Source organism: Nicotiana tomentosiformis, chromosome 3, assembly GCF_000390325.3.
Source record: "Nicotiana tomentosiformis chromosome 3, ASM39032v3, whole genome shotgun sequence".
NCBI lineage: Eukaryota > Viridiplantae > Streptophyta > Magnoliopsida > Solanales > Solanaceae > Nicotiana > Nicotiana tomentosiformis.
The window spans coordinates 21,304,726-21,311,916 of NC_090814.1; positions in this window are offsets into that span (position 1 = coordinate 21,304,726).

The following is a 7,191-nucleotide window of genomic DNA, read 5'->3' on the forward strand; positions in this document are numbered from 1 at the left end:
ACTCTCTGATCTTCCTCTTCTGCGGTCGCAGAATTATTATGCGGTCCGCACTTTTCAAAGAAGCTCTGACAGAAATCCTTTCATAATCTGCAGCCACAAACAAAATTCTGCGGTCCGCACTTTACCCTTTTTGCTTGATTTTAGTCCTTGTCCAAAATTACTCTTTCTTGAGTTGAATTTCATCGCTTTGGCTCATTTTCTAATATTCCTGCAAGAAAGCATATTTTATTAGTTGCTTAACCTTAATTGAAGTTATTATTATCTTTTCCGTAGTTGCTTAACCTTAATTGAAGTTATTATTATCTCTTCCGAAATTGCTTAACCTTAATTGAAGTTATTATTATTTCTTCCGTAATTGCTTAGCCTTAATTGAAGTTTTGTTATCCTGTTTATTGTTGACATATTCTTATTTTGGGTCATTGATTCATGCTATCTCTCTTATCGTCAAATTGCACTTTTGTGGAATAATTGTTACACATTATCTCTCCCTTGTTGAGCTATTCTTGTTAAGACCATTATTCCCTGTTGTGTTTTTCTCTGTGAGTTCGTTCTTCCATTTCTTTGTGTTCTGAAGTTCTTGTGTTGGTATACATGTCATACTCTTTGTTTTATCATTGTTGTACTCAGTGTTGTTGAGCCAAGGGCTATGTGTGGTAGTGGCATTGAAACCATTTTGAGGAAATATTGTGGCAGCACATGTTGTGAAAGTTATTTTATTGTGTTGTTATGTTTTAGCACACGTGGTTTTGGCGGGGTGTTCGCACGTGAGTTGTCCGTGTTATTATTATTATTGATATTTGCACATGCAGCATGACAAGGCAGGCTATATATGTGGGTTTGCGTATGTGGCGAGACAAGGTGAGAATAATATTGTGCACGTGCGGCGAGACAAGACATGCATTTACTTTATTATAGCGCATGTGGCGAGATAAGGTGGGCTATGCCGGGGAATGATTTGTGATGACTTGTGAAGGTCTGGGGGGCATTGTTATTGTTGTTATTGTGTAGTGTTGTGCCTACCTTGTGTGAGTTATACCATGTACATTTCGTGCTGATCATTTTTTATGTGCCATTCATTGTCTCTATTCTTACTTGTTGACTTGAATTGTGGTAGAACACTTGCACAAGCATACACGTACATGAATTACACATATCAGTCTAAGAAGATGAATCCTGATGTTTTGACCATTTACATGTACTCCCGTGTACTTCCCTTATGCGTGAGAGTTATCCTGTTGGCATGTGAGTTGTTCGTGCAGTCATGAGTCATTATTATTGTTGGCACGTGAGTAGTCTGTGCGGATATTAGATATTGTCACTCCATTGGCACTTGAGTCGTCCATATTGTTATGAATTGTATTGTGGGTACAAGATTCCAAGTGATTAGGGTTCACGAATTGGGACCCCTAATTTGTGATTTTGAGGTTTGGTACCTCGTGGAATTTCTTGGATAGACCTGGTGTGAAAGCGGTTGTTCTTATTGAGTTGTCACTTGTTTTCCTTTATTTAGTTTCACTGGATTTAAACTGTGTTCAGCTTACTCTACATCGTTATTACCTGTTGTGTCTCCTTGCTAACTATTGCTTTTAGTTCCTACTACAAACATTGTATTATTATTGTCATCATGCCTAGCTTTATATTGATATTGTTCCCTGTTAGTTCTACATTTATACTTGTTTAGGTTATTTAGTCCAGTGGGTGTCTTGACTGTTCGTCGTCACTACTCCACCGAGGTTAGTCTTAATACTTACTAGGTACCGCTGTGGTGTACTCATGCTACGCTTCTGTACATTTTTGTGTAGATCCAAGTGCCTTATGTAATGCCCCAACCTCAGGAAGCGTGACCGGCACTCAACCGAGTGAACCCGGTCGAGCAAGCCTGTTAGATACTTTCTACCCAACTCAACCATGATCAAGAGAAGACATGATTTCATTAATTTGACAGTAGGAAATTCATATAAACAATACTAAATCGTTTCATTGGTTACATCATTTTAAAGTCTCAAAATACACATTCTTATGATTCGAGTTGAACAAGAGATCAAAGCACAGCATAATCTGTTTGACATTTCTAGCACCCATGTATAACCCACATAGTATCTACGGAGCCTCTAAAAGATATAAAAGAGTGTTATGATAGTACCGGCAACAAGGCCCCGGCTATACCTCGAGACGTGATAATAATATGAACAAAAGATATAATACGTGATCCCGGAATGAAGTGGGGCTCACCAAGTCTGCTAGGAAGAGGATGTACCACTATCGCTGATCAACACTGTCTGCTATGGAACCACTTGCATCCATTTAAAGATGCAGCGCCCTCGGTAAAAGGGACGTTAGTATTGTCGAGTAGTACTAGTATGTAAAACTAAACAACATCTCAATAGAATGAATAATAATACAAGGGGGAACAGTGAAGAATTCAATAAGAGCTTCAAATAATACTAAAACATAAAGTTGAGGATCACATAAGTTTTCAAGTCATTTCCATGTTATTAGGTTGGGTGATATTTAGTGCCGATATACCATAATTCACAATACCACCGTATTCTTACACGGAGTCCTATCACAACCCGAGCAGCTAGGTCGTCTCATTTGAGACATCAACCATAACCACAATTTCAATTATTATTTCCAGCACAGTCACCACCATGTGTGCGATATGGCTTCCGATCACGGCCCGATCGGCTAGGCCGTCTCACCCAAGACATTACCTTTTTCAGTCAATCATCTCATATCATACTTCTTTCATATCCTTTCGATTCATTGGCACTAGCAGCCACAATTATAAAGTCATTTTTGGCACTTGGCCGTATTTCATAATTCCAGTTCCTTTTTCCACATTCAAACATCATTATCATTATCAACAACAATAAGGCTTTCCATTCAAGAAATTAAATTCACATACGAGCAATTTGGGAATCTTAGTCACATAGAGGCTTTTCATACAAGTTGGCATACCAACCCTTATTTCGATCTTGACTTCCTAACACATATTCCACATTTTGAACATATCCTCAAATGGCAAGATGACATGATGAAGCATTTAGAATAAATATTGAACATAGATCCTTCAACATAAACACATTAGGAATAGCCAATTCTATAATGATCAATTTGAGACTTACACCAATTACATGAACACCGTAGGATTCGGTTCTAAGAAGAAGGGGGTTTAGCCAACATACCTCAATTGAGCTTTCTTTAAACTTTAAAATGTTTTGAAATTCTTAGCACTTCGATCTATTTTAGAAATATAACAAGTTGGACAAAAATTAGGAAGATGGTCATGATTCTAGCTCATTTGAGCACATTATCAAACACTAGGTATGCATTTAATGTTTTAAGGCCTTTTAGGAAAGATTCCATCATTCCCCAACCCATTCTCTACCATGTTTAGCTCACAACCTTCCCATATACTTCAAGAATACATGCATGCAAGATAACAACCCCCACACCCAATAATTATCTTGCTAATTACCCATTGATAAATTTCAAATTTAAGGGCTAGGGTGAAAAGTCTTAGCTTCTAGGATGAAGACCTAGTGAGTTATCCTTGTTAATATTTCAAGATTTGAGAAAGACTTGATGAATAAATTGTTGAATAACTCTCTCCCACTCTAGGGCACTCTCTCACCCTCAAAATATTAGATTTATGCTCAAAATATGGTCCCTTGCGTATATATAACGAAGTAGGGTCAGGTTATAAAAAACCCAAAAGTAAAGCCCCGTAACAGGATATGCAGTCGCATATGCGACCACAGAATGGATATGCGGTCCGCATATCAGCAGCACAATTTGGTGTCAAAATCTGCAAAAACACTGCCTTGGTCTGCGGTCACTATGCGGCCCGCAGACCTGTTCTGCGGTCGCATAATGCACCGCAGAATCTCCCTCCACAACAAATCCAAGGCTGATTGTGCGACAAAAAGTGCGGCCCGCGAAATGGTTGTGAGGTCGCATAACTGGCCGTGAAATTGACATAAAAAATGGCCCAAACAGATGCTTCACTCTGCGGCAATTCTGCGGTGCGCAGAGTAATTATGTGGCCGCATAATGGGCCGCAGAAATGCCTATTTCTGCCAAATATTTTCCTTCAACTCCCCAACCTCTACGCCTACCCCGGCAACACGGAACCCCGATTTTTAGGAAACGTTTCAGGGGGCCTTACACCTCGGATCTTGTTGATTATTAGCTAGTTGGTCGAGCATTGCTGTGGAGACTCAAGGTAAACCTGTCATCGAGTTCGCAGGCTTCAGAATCACCTCCTAAAACTTCATCTTGTACTATTTATTTCTCTTTTGGAATATTTGTATTTAGGAATTTTCTAGCAAACTCAGTAGAGCATATGACTTGTACTGTCAGTTTTTGGATTGTAAGTTTTGTATAGAGATTTCTATTTCATATTTAACAGTTGATGGTTGAATTTTTCTATTAATTCAGTAAGTGTTGGGCTTACTAGGTGCCATAACGACATCCCACAGAGGGAAATTGGGGTCGTGACAAGCTGGTTTCAGAGCTCTAGGTTCATAGGTGCTATGAGTCATAAACGAGTTTAGTAGAGTCTGGCAGATCGGTACAGAGACGTATGTACTTATCTTCGAGAGGCTACAAAACTATTAGGATAGTTTTGCTTCTTTTATTCCTATCATGCGAATTTATTGATCTCGGAGTTTGAGCCTTATTATTCTATTCTCTCACAGATGGTGAGAACACAAGTGGTAGTCACTGATGACGTTGTCTCCAGAGTCGGTTTTGCTAGGGGCCGGGCTAGAGGCAGAGGATGAGGAGGAGCATGTGCTACATCTAGAGCACTTGTCAGAGTAGCAGTTAAGGAGCTGCCAGTAGCTCCTATTGCGGGACAGGCACCAGAGGCGCCTGTTGTTACTCCCAGACTTCTGGAGACCGTTGCACATTTCCTGAGCATGTTTGGTACATTGGCTCAGGCGGGGTTGATTCCGATTGCACCATCTACTTCACAGACTGGGAGAGGAGCTCAAACGCGCGCCGCCCGTACTCCAGATCAACGAGTCCACAATGATTGGAGGAACAACTTAGACTTGCGAGGTTCAAGAAGTATCACCCTCCTACTTTCAATGGTTTGGCTTCAGAGGATGCACATGGTTTTCTAGAGGAGTGCCACTGTATCCTATGCACTATGGGTATTATGGAGATGAGTGGGGTTTCTTTTACTATGTCACAACTTAAGGGAGCGACATATCAGTGATAGCTAGCGTATGAGTTGGGTAGCTCAGCCCATACAACTTCACTTTCATGGATTCAACTTTTAGAGATATTCCTGAGAGAGTTTGTTCCTTAGACCCTTCAGGATGCATGGCACGTAGAGTTTGAGCAGCTGCGCCAGGGCATTATGTCGGTGTCAGAGTATGCCATTAGATTCAGTGATTTGTCCAGACATGCACCTGCTTTGGTTTCTACAGTCAGAGAATGAGTCCGCAGGTTCATAGAGGGGCTCAGTCATGATCTCCGGTTTAGCATAGATCAAGAGTTGGAGTCGGGTGTTCCGTTTGAGCATGTGGTAGAGATCGCTCGCTGATTAGAGGGCATGCAGGGTCTAGAGAGAGAGGTTAGGAAGGCTAAGAGGCCTGGTGGACCAAATAGATCTACTGGTCCCTATTTTGGAGGCAGGGTACGCCATGGTAGAGGCTTTGTGGGTCAGCTAGTTTAGATTGCACTTCAGGCTTCGCACGGTGTTACAGGTACCCATGGGTCTTAGGGTACCCGTACATGACAACTTTCATAGCTACGTCAGCAGATAGGTTACTTTGAGTGTGTAGATACCAGCCACATAGTGAGAGATTGTCCTAGACTCCGGACAGATGTATCACGACAGGGTATTCAGGCTATGAGTTCTGCTCCAGTTGATGATATCCCTTGCAGTTTAGGCGAGTAGAGGGCGCCCAAGAGGGGGAGTCCCAACGCGTTGATGTGCTTTCTACAGTAGGGTTGAGGCTGCTGCACCAGATGATGTCGTATATGTATAGTTTTGATTTGTTATAGAGTAGCATCATTCGTATTTTGTTTCTATTCTTCTTATCAGAGTGAGTCCTCCTATGTTGCTTCACATATGTGTGAGTTTCATTATTTTGTACTCTACTTATGGGTTTACCCCCGTTGAGAGAATCTATAATGGTAGCCCGTGTCTATTGTTTATTTTATTCATTATTGAGAGATATGAAATTAGGAGTGACTTTCTTTTATCAATTACGATAGGTTTTTGATGTGATTTCTAGGTTATTGGTTACAACTTGTGATTTAGATGCTCTACCGGTGTGGGAGTTTAGTATGTATTGTGATTTTGTTGGTAGAATTGAATTAGTGAAAGGTTTCGGATGGTATGATGTGTATACTACTTGTCATTCAGAGCTGAGGATGGGATCCTCGCGTCTTCATGTGATTTTATATGTTTGAACCGGGATGCGGGCCACGATGGAGTTATATTAGGATGAGTTCTTTATGATATGTTCATATACTTTCATGTGTTTCCTTATATATTTAGTCATATTCGTGTTGTACTTATTGGGTTTTAGCTTGCGAGCTATGTGCCTGGGTGGCATTAGATGTGACTTAATGATTTGGATGAATAGTTATGAGGTCTTCATGTTTCTTGCATTGTTGTCAATTTTATGATTTGGAATAGGATTCTAACAAATATGAGGTTAAATGCCGATGTTGGATTTGATTATGGATAACTATCGTGATCAGAGATATTGTTATGGGCATGGGTGTGATGTGTTGCATCGTGTGGTTGTACTTGGTAGGTGTAGGCATGAGTTGTTGCATCTGGTTGAAGCTGACACTGTGTGTCGATGTGGGAATTGGGTCTTTTGGAAACGATCGGATGGTGAGAAATTTTGTTCCAAGGTTTACCAGTGGGGGTGGAAGGAATATTTTTAGTTGAGGTGGTGTTGTCAGGCCTATGTGGATTGGGGTGACATGGGATCACCCACGAGTGTATGTGGGGTGAGTACATTCAGTGATTTGAGGATTTCTAAATGATTCTTGGCACGTTCGAGGACGAACGTTTGTTTAAGAGTGGGAGAATGTAATGACCTGACCGGTCATTTTGAGAATTAGTGTCCCCTTAGGTGGCTTAAGGACTCGAGCAGCTTCGTATTTTGTGTTATGACTTGCGTGGGTGGTCGATTTCAATTTTCGGATGATTCGGGG